This window comes from Hemiscyllium ocellatum, chromosome 20, assembly GCF_020745735.1.
Source record: "Hemiscyllium ocellatum isolate sHemOce1 chromosome 20, sHemOce1.pat.X.cur, whole genome shotgun sequence".
Classification (NCBI taxonomy): domain Eukaryota; kingdom Metazoa; phylum Chordata; class Chondrichthyes; order Orectolobiformes; family Hemiscylliidae; genus Hemiscyllium; species Hemiscyllium ocellatum.
The window spans coordinates 39920957-39939279 of NC_083420.1; the positions used below are offsets into that span (position 1 = coordinate 39920957).

Here is an 18323-nt window from a genome sequence, read left to right on the forward strand (position 1 = left end):
GCATGCCATGGATTTTAGCTTGGGCTGAGCTGTTGCCTGATGGGACAAAAGCTGATACAGTGGGAGCAATTTTGAAGCAATGCACAAACTGACAGGATCAAGCAGAAAGCTAGGTTAAAACTGTGTCTGACTTTACACTTCATTTAAGGCTATTTGGAATTGGCAATAAGTGCTGGGTTTTTGGAGCAAGCCCACTTGCCTTGAATGAAAGAAAATAAAATAATGGCATGCAATTTTCATCAGATTGTTAAACCTGCATTTCACTCTATCCTATGAATTTCTCACACTACAAACAGCCTTAAAGATAGTCCCAATCTATCCTTTGAGTCAGTTTTTGAAACTTGGAATATCAAAAGAATTGCAGTTTTCAAATAGATGAGCTTCCACTTGAGTATAAGGCTAAAATAGTAACACAGCATAAGCATCATCATAATTCACAGGTTTGCCGGTGAGTTGGAGGCAGTGTAGTGCTGCAAATTATAAACCTCATGAATTGTTTCACAAGGAAGCGTATGGTCTGTTTTGATCTTAGATCAAATTGTTTTATTGAGTTAATTTGCTAATAGCAGCATTGACTACTTGACAGGTATTCCATGCATTTTAACATGCTAATTGTTTCTGTTGTCAATGCCTGATTAATCCTTGGCTATTGACCCTGTTCAGAAATTGGTGAATGGAGTGAAACTTTGCAGACGCTAATGTATTTTCCGTGTTGATTAGATTTCTTGAATCTCATCTAGCTGCACTCACAGATAATGAATTCCATATGTATACTTTTAATACAGAACTATTAAATTGTAGCTTAAAGTAATTTATTGTAATTGAGCAACTTTGTTATTCTTCTGAAATACTTGATAAGATGTTATGTAAGTTTAGCCCTTTTTTATTAATGCCATTATCTGAATGCATGAAAAGGCTCAAGTTAAAAGAGCAACTTTGAAATAATAAAAAATGAAACAACTGTGGATGCAGTAAATCAGAACCAAAACAGAAGGTCTGGCAGCATCTGTGCAGAGAAATCAAACTTAACGTTTCGGGTCCTATGACCCTTACTCAGTTCTGAGGAAGAGTCACCAGATCCGAAACATTAACTTTGATTTCTCTTCACAAGTTCTGCCTTTTCGAGCAACTTCTGTTTAAACTCTGAAATAATATTGCACTTGTTGATGATATGTTAGACAAAAATCTTACTTTATAATGATCTAGATATTTTAATGCAATACCAAAACAAAAGCAAAAAACTAACATTTATTATTCGCACAAACCTTGAACATTTATTCTAGATCGATGACTGTTCTGTACAACCTTGCCTATTCCCTTTGCCTTTTATTCTGTGACACTTTTGATCTCTCTCTACATGCCATAACCTTTCTTTGACCTTCCCTTCTGTTCCACTAAAATCCATCGCTCTTCCACCTCTTCAATTTCAAGAGTCTTACTGATCTCAAAATCTTATTTTTTTTGTTTTCTCTTCCAGCTTTCCACAGATGCTGCAGATCTGCTGACTTTTCTAGCACTTCATTGTTGTTTCAGTACAGTGCATCACATAGTGAAAAGCTAAACAGTTCATTTCACTAATAACCAGGAATTTGTTTTATTTTCATAAGAGCAACCCTTAGCACAGTGTAATGCAGTTTTATGGATGCTTTTAGATTTTAGTTATAATATGTGTCAACATACTGTGCTTCATTGTTTTTATTCGCAAATTAGCAGATTATTTCTCTGTAAAATCTTATTCAGGTTGATGTCTGGTATTTCTAAGCAATTGTAGTATAGTGCAAGAATAAACTGATCACTCAAAGGGGGCAATTATTCATCTTCAAGATCAGATAAATTCTCCATATCTTAGCATTTGTATTGTTTCACACACAAAGTAAGCATGAGAAAGAAGTGAGAGTTTGGATTGTATTTTTATGGTGATAAATTCTATATTAAAAAAATGGACAAAAGAGTGTAATGCAGTAATTGTGGAATTGAGTTTGTGAAAAGCTGGTACGGATGAAGTACAGATTACAACCTCTATCTTAGAACAAGGATGATAAGGTAAAGTTATGGTTTTGATAGCTACAGGGACATGGTGGCATTGTGGTAAAGGTCACTGGTCTAGCAATCCAGAACTCCAGGCTAATGTTCTGCAGATTCTGGATGAGTGGTGCTGGCAGAGCACAGCAGTTCAGGCAGCATCCAGGGAGCAGCGAAATCGACGTTTTGGGCAAAAGCCCTTCGTCAGGAATAGGGGCAAAGAGCCTGAAGCATGGAGAGATAAGCTAGAGGGGGGTGGGGGGGGTGGGGAGAAAGTAGCATAGAGTACAATAGGTGAGTGGGGGAGGGGATGAGTGTGATAGGTCAGGGAGGAGAGGGTGGAGTGGATAGGTGGAAAAGGAGCTAGGCAGGTAGGACAAGTCTGGACAAGTCATTGGGACAGTACTGAGCTGGAGTTTGGAACTAGGGTGAGGTGGGGAAGGGGAAATGAGGAAACTGTTGAAGTCCACATTGATGCCCTGGGGTTGAAGTATTCCGAGGCGGAAGATGAGGCGTTCTTCCTCCATGTGTCTGGTGATGAAGGAGGCCCAGGACCTCTATGTCCTCGGCAGAGTGGGAGGGGAAGTTGAAATGTTGGGCCATGGGGCGGTGTGGTTGATTGGTGCGGGTGTCCCAGAGATGTTCCCTAAAGCGCTCTGCTAGGAGGCACCCAGTCTCCCCAATGTAGAGGAGACCGCATCGGGAGCAACGGATACAATAAATGATATTAGTGGATGTACAGGTAAAACTTTGATGGATGTGAAAGGCTCCTTTAGGGCCTTGGATAGAGGTGAGGGAGGAGGTGTAGGCGCAGGTGTTACAGTTCCTGCAGTGGCAGGGAAAGGTGCCAGGATGGGAGGGTGGGTTGTAGGGGGGGGCGTGGACCTGACCAGGTAGTCACGGAGGGAACAGTCTTTGTGGAAGGCGGAAAGGGGTGGAGAGGGAAATATATTCCCTGTGGTGGGGTCTTTTTGAAGGTGGCGGAAATGTCGGAGGATGATTTGGTTTATGCGAAGGTTGGTAGGTTCGAAGGTGAGCACCAGGGGCGTTCTGTCCTTGTTACGGTTGGAGGGGTGGGGTCTGAGGGCGGAGGTGCGGGATGTGGACAAGATGCGTTGGAGGGCATCTTTAACCACGTGGGAAAGAAAATTGCGGTCTCTAAAGAAGGAGGCCATCTGGTGTGTTCTGTGGTGGAACTGGTCCTCCTGGGAGCAGATACAGCAGAGGTGGAGGAATTGGGAATACGGGATGGCGTTTTTGCAAGAGGTAGAGTGGGAAGAGGTGTAATCCAAGTAGCTGTGGGAGTCAGTGGGTTTGTAAAAAATGTCAGTGTCAAGTCGGTCGTCATTAATGGAGATGGAGAGGTCCAGGAAGGGGAAGGAGGTGTCAGAGATGGTCCAGGTAAATTTGAGGTCAGGGTGGAATGTGTTGGTGAAGTTGATGAATTGCTCAACCTCCTCGCGGGAGCACTAGGTGGTGCCAATGCAGTCATCAATGTAGCAGAGGAAGAGGTGGGGAGTGGTGCCGGTGTAATTACGGAAGATCAACTGTTCTACGTAGCCAACAAAGAGACAGACGTAGCTGGGGCCCATACGTGTGCCCATGGCTACCCCTTTTGCCTGGAAGAAGTAGGAGGATTCGAAGGAGAAATTGTTTAGGGGTGAGGACCAGTTCGGCCAAACGAATGAGAGTGTCGGTGGAAGGGTACTGTTGGGGACGACTGGAGAGGAAAAAACGGAGGGCTTGGAGGCCCTGGTCATGGCGGATGGAGGTGTAGAGGGATTGAGTATCCATGGTGAAGATGAGGTGTTGGGGGCCGGGGAAAAGGAAGTCTTGAAGGAGGTGGAGGGCATGGGTGGTGTCTCGAACGTATGTGGGGAGTTCCTGGACTAGGGGGGGATAGGACAGTGTCAAGATAGGTAGAAATGAGTTCAGTGGGGCAGGAGTATGCTGAGACAATGGATCAGCCAGGGTGGTCAGGCTTGTGGATCTTGGGAAGGAGGTAGAACCGGGCAGTGCGGGGTTCCCGGACTATGAGGTTGGATGCTGTGGGTGGGAGATTCCTAAGGTGATGAGGTTCTGTATGGTCTGGGAGATGATGGTTTGGTGATGGGGGGGGTGGGGTCATGGTCGAGGGGGCAGTAGGAAGAGGTGTCCTCGAGTTGGCGTTTGGCTCAGCAGTGTAGAGGTCAGTGCGCCAGACTACCACTGTGCCCCCTTTATCCGCTGGCTTGATGGTGAGGCGTTTGGCTTCAGTGGTGTAGAGGTCATATATGAGTTTGGATCACACCATGGTGAACATGCATCCATTGTCAACTCTCATAAAAAGAACATTTGGTTTAGTAATTAGCGTTACGGAAGGAACAAAATCTGTTCTCCTTAGCTGGTCTTCTCTACATGTGACTCCAGACCCACAGCCATGGATTTGACCTTTAACCATCCAATGGGTAATTAGAGTTAGGCAATAAATGCTGGTCCAGCCAGTGACACAGAAATCCATGAATAAATAATAAAAAAAAGTCATGCTTCTTTTGGGGAAAAAAGGGATGTGCATCTTTCAGTTAAATCTTCTTTCGTAATTAAATATCTTGCAAAATCATTATGTAGGATATCTTTGTCATGGTGATGTCACTGCATAAAACTTAACAATAGGAGCAAGAGTAATTGCAATTCATTAACATAATGATTGATCTGATAATGACCAAACTCCACATTCCTGCCAGTCCCGAGAGAACTTGTGGTTCTGGTAGATCAAAAGTATATCTAATTTATTTTAATCTTTGTTTTAAAACTAAAGCTAAACTCTTGTGGTAAGCTTTGTGAGACAATTTGTTGCATAATTTCAGCATACTGTATAGTAAGAGAAAAATTCTGTACTACATAATGAGCAGAGCTTCTCCCAAAACATTGAGAACTCTATAGTATTTGATAAGTTGATTGGGTGTAGTAGGGGAAACTTCTAAAATTATTTTTAATGTGTAGTTTAAGGCTTCATACATTTTTCATGTTATCTGATTGCATTAGTTATAAGCTTCTGTTCAATAAGAAATGGCTTTCTTTCTGACATTCGTGAAGGAATACGCTATAAAGTAATGAATAATTTTATTTATGTTGTAGATTCAAAGACCACTATTAATCAGACTGATGAATAGTATTGACATAGTTGGTCTGTAAAGAATTTTTTTGAAAAGTCAGCTGGAACGCTTGACAGAAGAATCACTGATGCAGTGTGTGACATATTGTTCAGTGAACTGCGAGATGTGGACTTGGAACCAGCTCCAAGGCATAATTTCCCTACTGTCCTAAATGAATCCATACCATGTAACTATTCCCAATTACTACAAGTGTTCACGAGTCAGCTTGGTTCCATTGGTAATAGTATTGCCTCTGATTATCTCAAATACCTTGTTCAGTCTGTATGTATGCCCCTGAGCTTCTGGTTACCTGTCAATTTAATTCTTCATCTTGCTATCATGTTGACCTCACGTCCTTGCCTTACTGCAGTTATCACTGAAGCTTAGTGTTAACTTGAGATACAGCATCTCAGGTTTTTAAGGAGGCATCTCATAACCTTCCGAATTTCTCACACAATTCAACAATTACAGGCCCTAACCTCTCTTTTTATTTTGTTGCCTTTTTCTTTGCAGGTTTTGATTTTATAATGCTGTTTCTCACACTGTTTTTTATTTGAGGGACACCTGTTCATTGTTCTGCCATTCGTGCACAACTTCTGTTTCTTTGTTTGTTCTATTATCACTGCATAGGACCTTATAACATCAATGCTTCTCGCATTTAATCTCTCTTGTCTTCCAGTGTATCACAGACCTTCCCTAATATTTTATTTCCATCTCTTCACTCCTTTTCCACTTGCTTAAGACCTACAAATTAAATTATAACTTTTCTAGTTCTGTCGAGATGGCATTGATCTAAGACATCAACTGTGCTTCAGAAGAGAGGCTGTGTATTTCCAATATAGGCAGCATTTTGTTTTTTGGGTAAAAAATCTATTGTGCACCATTAAAATTCCTTGGCAGCATTAACTTCACCAAGTTAAATAGAGGACCACTCAATTTTTTATTTACTTTTTTATGAAAGGAGTTGGGAATTAATATCAAACTGATTGCCTGTCATAAGGTCAAAAATGTTTCTGGCAAACATTATTTATTTAAAAGGATTTGAGTGTTCTTGCATTTGACATGTGATAAAGATACTAATCTGTAAAATAACATAATTGCATTCATTTGGGTCCAATTTTCATTTATTTTACTAACCATTATAAAAAATTAAATTATAATTAATTTGAAGCTGATAAAACCATTATGTCCTTGAGAAAAGATTTAATTTTGTTTCCCTGAAGGAATCTTCAGAAATGAGTAATTATTCAAAATTTCAGCTTGATTAATAAGAAATGATTTTGTCATGCTGCCTTGTTGAAGATGTAGTGACAGTATTTTTCATCTCCCCAATAGAACTTTACAGCTTCATTTTGGTTTTATTATTACTGAAATATGTGTATTTGCAAATCTAAATATTTATACAGATTTATATTTCATCATAGTTACAATGTACCTAAATGGCACTTTGTAGTAGGGAACTTGTGAATTGTTGAACCAAAGGTAAGAATTTTCAACCTTGGTCTCTTGAGTGGTATATTTTTCAAATTGCAGCTCTGCTGGCTTGGTAACTGTGGTGGTCATGTCCATCAGAACCATCTGAAATGCCTTGTGTAAGTTCACTGCCACTAGTCCTTCGTATTGATATGATCTGAGTTACAGATGTCAAGTGGAAACAATGACACAAGAAGTCATTGGCAGAAGTGAGTGTCAGTCCTTCTTTATTCCATAGCAGTTAACAGCAAATTACATAAAATCTGAGTTACATAAGACAGCCATATACCAAGACATCAGGTTATACTTTAAAAAATAAGTACACGTTATTGTTGCCTACCTCAACTTTGCATTTCACTTGAACCAAGCTAGAACTACTTTGCTCCTGACAGCAGCTGTCCTTTTATCCTGAAGGACAGTGCTTATCTCATGTTGTCAGTTAACCCCTTCAGCAACTAAGTCCCTGTATAACGTTGAACATCCTGGATCTTAATCCCTTCATTGTCGGTGGTCATCCTTCAGCAACCTAGATGTAAGATCTAGAAATTCCTCCCATCTCTCTACTTCACTTTTGTAAGACTTCATATCTCCTTAGATATGTTATAATGCTCTGTAAGGTATCTTGAGAGGTTTCAGTATATCATATAAATGAAAAGTTGTTGATATTATTATTTGTCACCTGTTATAATGGAAAGTTATTTCATATGAAGTTACACCATGTCTGCTAGCATGCTGTATGTTTTTAATCTTCTAAGAACAGAATACTATGGATGCTGGAAATCTGGAACAAACACAGAAATTGCTGAAGAAACTCAGCATTTCTGGCAGCATCTGTGGAGACAGAAACAGAGTTAACATTTCATAGAGTCATAGAGATGTACAGCATGGAAACAGATCCTTCAGTCCAACCAGTCTATGCGACCAGATATCCCAACCCAATCTAGACCCACCTGCCAGCACCCGGCCCATATCCCTCCAAACCCTTCCTATTTATATATCCATTCAAATGCCTCTTAAATGTTGCAATTGTACCAGCCCCCACCACTTCCTCTGGCAGCTCATTCAATACTCGTACCACCCTCTGTGTGAAAACGTTGCCTCATAGGTCTCTTTTATATCTTTCCCCTCTCACCCTCAACCTATGCCCTCTAGTTCTAAACTCCCCCACCCCAGGAAAAAGACTCTCATAATTTTGTAAACCTCTATAAGGTCACCCCTCAGCCTCCGACGCTCCAGGGAAAAGACCCCCAGCCTATTCAGCCTCTTCCTATAGCTCAAATCCTCCAACCCTGACAACATCCTTGTAAATCTTTTCTGAACCCTTTCAAGTTTCACAACATCCTTCCAATAGGAAGGAGACCAGATTTGCGCGCAATATTCCAACAGTGGACTACCCAATGTCCTGTACAGCCGCAACATGACCTCCCAACTCCTGTACTCAATACTCTGTGACCAATAAAAGAAAGCATTCCAAATGCCTATTTTACTATCCTATCTACCTGCGACTTCACTTTCAAGGAGCTATGAACCTGCATTCCAAGGTCTCTTTGTTCAGCTACATTCCCAAGGACTTTACCATTAAGTGTATAAGTCCTGCTAAGATTTGCTTTCCCAAAATGCAGCACCTCGCATTTCTCTAAATAATACTCCATCTGCCATGTCTCAGCCCATTGGCCCATTTGGTCCAGATCCTATTGTAATCTGAGGTAACTCTCTTTGCTGTCCACTACACCTCCAATTTTGGTATCTTCTACAAACTTATTAACTGTACCTCTTATGCTTGCATCCAAATCATTTATGTAAATGACAAAAAATAGACAGCCCAGCATCGATCTTTGTGGCACTCCACTGGTCACAGGCCTCTAGTCTGAAAAACAACCCTCCACCACTACCCTCTGTCTTCTACCTTTGAGCTAGTTCTGTATCCAAATGGCTAGTTCTCCCAGTATTCTGTGAGATCTAACCTCGCTAATCAGTCTCCCATGGGGAACCTTGTTGAACGCCTTACTGAAGTCCATGTAGATCACATCTACCGCTCTGCCCTCATCAATCCTCTTTGTTATTTCTTCAAAAAACTCAATCAAGTTTGTGAGACATGATTTCCCACGCACAAAGCCATGGTGACTATCCTTAATCAGTCTTGCCTTTCCAAATACACGTACATCTGTCCCTCCAACAACTTGCCCACCACTGACGTCAGAGTCACTGGTCTATAGTTCCCTGGCTTGTCCTTACCACCCTTCAAATTATTGAACTTCACTCAATAATTCCTTCAAGATTAGTTGTGAATTTCACTGTTTGTTAATTTTCCCAGATGCACTCTGATGTCCAGCGATACATGAATTCAAACAGCAAAGGCAGTGTCAGTTTCTTTCTCTTTCTCTCTCTCTCTCTCCTGCACTGACCTCATGTGATTCCTTTGTCTGTTGTTCTCCCTTCTAAAACTGCTATTGTTTTGACTTTTTTCCAAAGTTCCAAAATAATGCAACATAATGCAGCATAAGACCATAAGACAAAGGAGTGGAAATAAGGCCATTCGGCCCATCGAGGCAACTCCGCCATTTAATCATGGCTGATGGGCATTTCAACTCCACTTACCCGCATTCTCCCCGTAGCCCTTAATTCCTTGTGACATCAAGAATTTATCAATCTCTGCCTTGAAGACATTTAGTGTTCCGGCCTCCAGTGCACTCTGCGGCAATGAATTCCACAGGCCCACCACTCTCTGGCTGAAGAAATGTCTCCGTATTTCTGTTCTGAATTGACTCATTCTAATTTTAAGGCTGTGCCCATGGGTCCTAGTCTCCCCACCTATCGGAAACAATTTCTTAGTGTCCACCCTTTCCAAGCCATGTATTATCTTGTAAGTTTCTATTAGATCTCCCCTCAATCTTCTAAACTCCAATGAGTACAATCCCAGGAACCTCAGCCGTTCTTCGTATGTTAGACCTACCATTCCAGGGATCATCCGTGTGAATCTCTGCTGGACATGCTCCAGTGCCAGTATGTCCCTCCTGAGGTGTGGGGACCAAAACTGGACACTGTACTCCAAATGGGGTCTAACCAGAGCATTATAAAGTCTCAGTAGCACATCGCTGCTTTTATATTCCAACCCTCTTGAGATAAATGATAACATTGCATTCGCTTTCTTAATCATGGATTCAACCTGCATGTTTACCTTTAGAGAATCCTCGACTAGCACTCCCAGATCCCTTTGTACTTTGGCTTTATGAATTTTCTCACCGTTTAGAAAGTAGTCCATGCTTGTATTCTTTTTTCCAAAGTGCAAGACCTCGCATTTGCTCACATTGAACTTCATCAGCCATTTCCTGGACCACTCTCCCAACCTGTCTATATCCTTCTGCAGCCTCCCCACTTCCTCAGTACTACCTGCCTGTACACCTATCTTCGTATCATCGGCAAACTTCGCTAGAATGCCCCCAGTCCCTTCATCCAGATCATTAATATATAATGTGAACAGCTGCGGCCCCAACAGTGAACCCTGTGGGATACCGCTTGTCACCGGCTGCCATTCCGAAAAAAAACCTCTTATCCCAACTCTCTGCCTTCTGTCAGACAGCCAATCCTCGATCCATGCCAGTAGCTCACCTCGAACACCATGGACCTTCACCTTACTCTCCAGCCTCCCGTGTGGCACCTTATCAAAGGCCTTTTGGAAGTCTAGATATACAACATCCATTGGGTTTCCCTGGTCTAACAGTTTTGTCAGGCACGACCTCCCCTTACTAAATCCATGTTGACTTGTTCTAATCCGACCCTGCTCTTCCAAGTATTTAGAAACCTCATCCTTAACGATGGATTCTAGAATTTTACCAACAACCGAGGTTAGGCTAATTGGCCTATAATTTTCCATCTTTTGTCTTGATCCTTTCTTGAAAAATGGGGTTACAACAGCGGTCTTCCAATCATCCAGGACTTTCCCTGACTCCAGTGACTTTTGAAAGATCTTAACCACACCTCCGCTATTTCCTTAGCCACCTCCCTCAGAACTCTAGGATGTAGCCCATCGGTGCCAGGAGATTTGTCAATTTTAAGATCTTTTAGCTTTTCTAGCACTTTCTCTTTTGTAATGGCAACCATACTCAACTCAGCCCCCGACTTCCTTTAATTGTTGGGATATTACTCATGTCTTCCACTGTGAAGACTGATGCAAAGTACTTATTAAGTTCTCCAGCTATTTCCTTATCTCCCATCACTAGTCTTCCAGCATCAGTTTGAAGTGGCCCAATGTCTACTTTTGCCTGTCGTTTGTTTCTTATGTATTGAAAGAAACTTTTACTATCATTTCTAATAATACTAGCTAGCCTACCTTCATATTTTATCCTCTCCTTCCTTATTTCTCTCTTTGTTATCCTCTGTTTGTTTTTGTAGCCTTCCCAATCTTCTGATTTCCCACTGCTCTTGGCCACTTTATAGGATCTCTCTTTTTCTTTGATACATTTCCTGACTTCCTTTGTCAGCCATGGCTGTCTAATCCCTCCCCGGATAATCTTTCTTTTCTTGGGGATGAACCTCTGTACTGTGTCCTCAATTATACCCACAAACTCCTGCTATTTTTGATCTACTGTCTTCCCTGCTAGGCTCCTCTGCTTCCAGTTGATTTTCATCAGTTCCTCTCTCATGCCGTCATAATTTACCTTTATTTATCTGTAACACCATTACATCCGATTTTGCCTTCTCTCTTTCAAACTGCAGACTGAACTCTACCAAATTATGATCGCTGCTTCCTAAGTGTTCCCTTACTTTAAGATCTTTTATAAAGTCTGGTTCATTACATAGCACTAGTAATAAAACAGTAATTGCTGCTCCTGGAATTCGAGGAAATCACCTCCAGCACCTAAAATACCTCAAAAAAGGAGCAGCTATTACAGCCAGAAATTCTTCCCATCCTCCATCTTGGATTACCCAGAATTCTTTTCGAGTTCGATCCAACTCTTCTTCAGAATTGAAAACAAAACATCTCAGAGGTCATACTGGACTTGAAACATTAACTCTTTCTGTCTGTGAAGATGCTGCCAGACCTGAATTTCTCCAGCGTTTTCTTTATTTCTTTTCATGTTTTCTAGTTGTCAGCTGAAAAAGCTTGACAGAATAGATGATTTTATTGTGGGTTTGGAAATTTTATCGGCCATCGTCGGCCTGATTTTCATTGATTGGCAGTGTCTGTCAGCAAATAGGTTTATAATCTCAAAACATTTTGTTGTAGTAATACAATATATCTTTTTTGTGATCTGAAGCTTTCTTTAATGGATCAGCAACTCTGATATTTCTTCAGGCAATTGTGCAATTACTCCCCCTTTATTAAAACGTAACCCAGTGTTTCAAGTCTCTCCTCATCAATGCGTTTAAGAAGAAGCTAGAAATGTACATAGTACAGAAAGAAACAGCAGATCTGTTATTGGGATCAATAAAGTAGGGAGAAAGAAGACTTGTGTAAGCGTGAACACCACAAAGATAAATTGGGTTTGATAGCCTTAACTTCAGAGCAATAGGGAGAAGGCAGAAGAGAGGAATAAATGTAATAACACTTTGAAAGAGCCAGCAGAGGTATCAAGTACCATACTTCCTGCTGTATTGGACAATTCCATGTTCAATAGGAGAAAAGCTGGAAATCTTGAAAAAAGGAAGAATGTAAAAGGATGAAGTCCCTTTTTAAAAAAAGTTATTAAAACCTAAAGCACTGACACAAGTAAGACGTGTTAAATCAAATTATAGATTCCAGACTTCTATCTGATTAGCTATTCAATACTGTTACTGATTGTCAGTGGATAACATTTTCCTTCATCAGTTGTTGATTCTAATGTAACAACTCATGACTAGTAACATTGAATGGTGTAGAATTTATCAGGATTATCTCTATGTTGTAAATAAAATCATATTTGATTTTCTCAATTGCTAGATGTCTTTCATGTATTACAGAGATAACACCGTGTATGGAATGATTTTACACTATCCTGAAGCAGAGATAAGTATCACATGTAAAAGGTTTCAGCCATGTGAAAGTTGCATGTTTTTCCTTAGCAACAAAGAAGAAAAGGATTTAAAAAAACCATAAAAATCAATCAGTTGGCACTGGTTTCTTCCTCTATCTTCCTATCTATGCTGGGCCAGTATGTTATACAAGACGCTTTTCTTGCATACTTCGCGATACACTAATTATTCTGTGTAAGCGTCAATAATGAGCAGTGGTTTTGTTCTATGTAAACCATAATTTCTGGTAAAAAAAATTATATTTGCATTTATATGAAAAGCTATTCAGAGCAACTCCTTTAAGTAGTGTGCTGAAAGCAGTCTTCATGTGCTAACAATTATTTCATTTCACGAGCTCATTTAAAGTGAAAGATTTTATCAGAAAGGAACAGGGCATTTCTAACAAGAGCATCCAGTATCCAAATATATTCCTCGATCAAGCCTAACGTTATACGGTGTCCAATGAAACTACAAACTCAACCCGTTATGAGCAATGCAGTGGTAATGTCTATTGTTACAATATGCAATAATTCCCCAAAGGAGGAGTCCATATTCCCATTTTTTGCTCAACACCAGTTTCCTTCGATAAGCCTGCCTGGATACCACTTGACATGTGTCTGTCCTGGCCATAGATAAAAGGGTGCGAGACAGGCCAGACAGCAAGACTTTTTTAAAAAAATCTCTTTTACAGCAAACAGCAAATCAACCAAAGTCTGTTTACAGAATGAATTTAAATAGTTTTGACAAATTGTGGTAAACAAAATGCAGTGAACTGAGAACAAAATATAATGTGTAAAATCAATTCCAACCACCATAAATTATGTATACCAATTCAAACATTAATGGAACAGTTATCCAATTGCCTGCATTCTAGTGATGCCACTACATTCTGTCAACATTGTTAGATACTGGCTTAATTTCTGCCAAAATAACCCAATTCCGCCTCCAGTTGAGATGAGCAACTTCTTTAAAAAAATCAATTCTACTTTCCACACCAGCTATCTCGCAGCTTGTATGACTAAAATTTTCACTTAGAGACTATCTTAATGATGTTACTATTAAATGAATGCACTTACTAAGGTGACTGCTTTTGTTAAAAAAAAATCTGGAGTAAACCTTATATTTTGGACATTCGGAATTACAGTTACTCGAGAAAATAGTTAGTTGAAATATTTTTGTAAAAGCATTTGGAGTAATTTTTCGGAACTCATTGATATGATTGCATGAAATGATAAGTTTATACACGTGGTATCCACAATCCAGACTTCACAATCTCAATGGGCAAAAGACTAAAACTAAGAGTGTGAATTAACTTGTGGCAGGAAATCAATTTCCACAAACTGAAGTTAGATATGAGTGTGGATATTATTGATTTGGAGGTGCCGGTGTTGGACTGGAGTGTACAAAGTTAAAAATCACATGACACCAGGTTATAATCCAACAGGTTTGTTTGGAAGCACTTGTTTTCGGGGCGCTGCTCCTTCTGGTGACAACCACCTGATGAAGGAGCAGTCCTCTGAAAGCTAGTGCTTCCAAATAAAGCTGTTGGACTATAACCTGGTGTCGAAAATGTGTTGCTGGAAAAGCGCAGCAGGTCAGGCAGCATCCAAGGAACAGGAGATTCGATGTTTCGGGCATTAGCCCTTCTTCAGGAATGAGGAAAGTGTGTCCAGCAGGCTAAGATAAAAGGTAGGGAGGAGGGACTTGGGGGAGGGGCATTCGAGATGTGATAGGTGGAAGGAGGTCAAGGTGAGGGTGATAGGCCGGAGTGGGGTGGGGGCAGAGAGGTCAGGAAGAAGATTGCAGGTTAGGAAGGTGGTGCTAGGTTTTTGAGGGATTCGACTGAGACAAGGTGGGGGGAGGGGCAATGAGGAAACTGGAGAAATCTGAGTTCACCCCTTGTGGTTGGAGGGTTCCTAGGCAGAAGATGAGGTGCTCTTCCTCCAACCGTCGTGTTGTTATGGTCTGGCGATGGAGGAGTCCAAGGACCTGCATGTCCTTGGTGGAATGGGAGGGGGAGCCATGGGATGATTGGGTTGGTTGGTCCAGGTGTCCCAGAGGTGTTCTCTGAAACGTTCCGCAAGTAGGCGGCCTGTCTCCCCAATATAGAGGAGGCCACATCGGGTGCAGCGGATGCAATAGATGATGTGTGTGGAGGTGCAGGTGAATTTGTGGCGGATATGGAAGGATCCGTTGGGGTCTTGGAGAGAAATAAGGGAGGAGGTGTGGGCACAGGTTTTGCATTTCTTGCGGTTGCAGGGGAAGGTGCTGGGAGTGGAGGTTGGGTTGGCGGGAGGGTGTAGAACTGACGAGGGAGTCACGGAGGGAGTGGTCTTTTCGGAATGCTGATAGGGGAGGGGAGGGAATTATATCCTTGGTGGTGGGGTCCGTTTGGAGATGGCGGAAATGACGGCGGATGATACCCTGTATATGGAGATTGGCGGTGTGGTCGGTGAAAACCAGTGGGGTTCTGTCCTGGTGGTGGTTGGAAGGGCAAGGCTCAAGGGTGGAGGAGCGGGAAGTGTAGGAGATGCGGTGGAGGGCATCGTTGATCACGTCTGGAGGGAAACTGTGGTCCTTGAAGAAGGAGGCCATCTGGGCTGTACAGTATTGGAACTGGTCCTCCTGGGAGCAGATGCGGCGGAGATGAAGGAATTGGGAATATGGGATGGCGTTTTTACAGGGGGCAGGGTGGGAGGAGGTGTAGTCTAGGTAGATGTGGGAGTCAGTTGGTTTATAGTAAATGTCCATGTTGATTCAGTTGCCCGAGATAGAAATGGAAAGGTCTAGGAAGAGGAGGGAAGAGTCTGAGACGGTCCAGGTGAATTTGAGGTCGGGGTGGAAGGTGTTGGTAAAGTGGATGAACTGTTCAACCTCCTCGTGGGAGCACGAGGCAGCGCCGATACAGTCATCGATGTAGCGGAGGAAAAGGTGGGGTGTGGTGCCAGTGTAGTTGCGGAAGATGAACTGTTCCACATATCCTATGAAGAGGCAGGCATAGCTGGGGACCATGCGGGTGCCCATGGCTACTCCTTTGGTTTGGAGGAAGTGGGAGGATTGGAAAGAGAAGTTGTTCAGTGTGAGGACCAGTTCAGTCAGTCAAAGGAGGGTGTCATTGGAAGGGTACTGGTTGGTACGGCGGGAAAGGAAGAAGCGGAGGGCTTTGAGTCCTTCGTGATGGGGGATGGAGGTGTACAGGGACTGGATATCCATGGTGAAGATAAGGCGTTGGGGACCAGGGAAGTGAAAATCATGGAGGAGGTGGAGGGCGTGAGTGGTGTCCCGAACGTAGGTGGGGAGTTCTTGGACTAAGGGGGACAGGACAGTGTCGAGGTATGCCGAGATGAGTTCAGTGGGGCAGGAGCAGGCTGAGACAATGGGTTGGCCGGAGCAGTCAGGTTTGTGGATTTTGGGCAGGAGGTAGAAACGGGCGGTGCGGGGTTGTGGGACTATGAGGTTGGAGGCAGTGGATGGGAGATCCCCTGTCCTCCCTTTCTCCTCGAAGATTATAACCTGGTGTCGTGTGATTTTAACAGTATGGATACTACATTTCAATCTTGCATGTATGCCTTGTATTTCATGTTGCCACTTTTTTGTCACATCTTTTTTATCTACTTTTTCCATTAAACATTCCTTCATTCAGATTTATACTGGGCACCACAAGCATGATCTGTCATGGGGATTGTTTATTGTACTAATTGAATTCTGGTTTATTGGTCATAAAGCAGAATTGGTTAGAAAAGATGTAGTTTTCTGTATCTTTAGGATGCATCGAGATTTATTATGTATTGTTGGGTTTTATAGGGTTGTCAGGCTGGGGAGTGTCATTGTCCCCAGTCCCCACTTTTCAAGCTAAAAGATTGGTCAGGAGCCTGCTCAGAAGAAAACTGGCTACCCTGCAGCCAATATACATGCAATGGGGCATTGTCAGGCTCCAGGTGAGACTTATGTCCTACCTGGGGAGGAAGTCCTATCTGTAATCCAAGCCGCACCAAATTTGCACACACTCATAGAAGTCGTGATCATGGAAGCCAGAATGAAGATAAGACCGAGAGGTATCAGCTGGGCCTAGCAGGCAGGGTTGAACAGGGAAATTGAGAGAAACCAAGGTTTTAAGAGGTTAGAAGCTGTTGTGAGATCATGTTCAAATAACGACCGGTCAGTGGCGAAATAGCCTCTTTTATTCAGCAGTCACAGCACAAGTTTGAGGCTGCAATAGAATCCCGAAATACAGTTCTTACAAGAGCCCCTTTATACTCAGGTCTTACATATATTAAAATGCCAACAGTGTACAGGGCACCATCAATTATCTGAACAAGATGGGCGGCATCATTTTGTTCGGTTAATTGATTCAATGCCTCTCCTCTGGGGCTTGGAGTTTTCTGTTAAGTCCGCTCCCCATTCAGGAGACTAGGCAGCAACACACTGCGCGCGTGCCCCCATCCAACACCATCCTCACCCTCGCCCTCGCAACCATATCCAACACTGCCCCCCTCTCACCCCCAACCCCATCCAACACTGCCCCAACTCTCGCCTGCAATCCTCAACCCTGTCCAACACAGCATCCCGCCCGTCTCCAACCCTGTCCAACACCGCATCCTGCCCATCCCCAACCCCAAATGTAATGTTTCTATCGGGACCTCGAGATCTCCTTTGGAAAATCCGATATTCAATAATCAAGGTTCCTCTGTACAAAGTTTGAGGGCCTGCTTTTCTGGGAAACACGAGGTGGGTTAAAACCTGTGCCGAGTGATGTTACTTCTGATGGGATTCAGGGAGTCTGTCGAGTTTGCTTGCATAATTAAGAAGTGTTAGTCTTTTTGTCTTTTAAATTAGTAATGTTAGTAAAAGTACTATGCCTAAATGCTCTTCATAGGTTAGAAATTATATCTGTACTTAATAAAAGAATAAAAGATATTAAACTGATTATTGCAGCTGGATTGTGAGATTTATTTACTATTTGTCAGTATGAGTTTCATTCATTCATGCAATTTCATGGAAGCGCTGTTTTGTTAGTTTCTTAAAGGGATAATGGCCCAATTAAAAGGTATTTAACAGATAATTACTAATTGGAGGATGTATTCAGGACCAGGAGAGGTTGGTAAAGCTGATTAATATTATAATGTTTCATGGAGACTTGATGGGGATGGTATTGTTCACACTTATTCAGAGGTGAACACTGTTTATAGCAGGGGCTCTTCAGGTGTGAAAATGCACTAATGAGTTTGAAAGGGTTTTTTTGATTGGAAAGTGTTTTTTAAAAAGTTTGGATAGTAAAATATACTGCAGCATTGCAGTTTTATGAATGATAAATGAAACCGTGTTATACTAAATAATGGGTGAGTAAAGAGTTATGAATAAATGAGCAAGAACCTATATTAATGAATATAGTGAGCTGGTGAGTGAGTTAATAAAGATACTGTATAACACAATATCTCACAGTGTGGGGTGTTAAAAAGAGATGAACGGCAATGAGGGTCGGTGGTTTAGAAGGGGATACATAATGTGTATGGTGGGAAATTATGATGGCTACAATATGCAATAATCTCCCAAATGAGAACCCCATGCCCCCATTTCTTGCTCAACTTCAGTTTGCCTGGTTAAGCCTGCCTGGATACACTTGACATGTCCTGCCCAGGCCACGATTCCATTAGAATCCCTACAAATGTAGAAGCAGGCTATTCAACCCATCAAATCCACACC

The 18323-nt window shown here is 42.0% G+C and overlaps 1 protein-coding gene across 4 annotated transcripts in view; it reads left to right on the forward strand.

Annotated features, from left to right (window-relative positions):
• mad1l1 (mitotic arrest deficient 1 like 1) overlaps window positions 1–18323 on the forward strand; it is an 897160-nt gene that overhangs the window by 541632 nt on the left and 337205 nt on the right. The window lies entirely within an intron of this gene.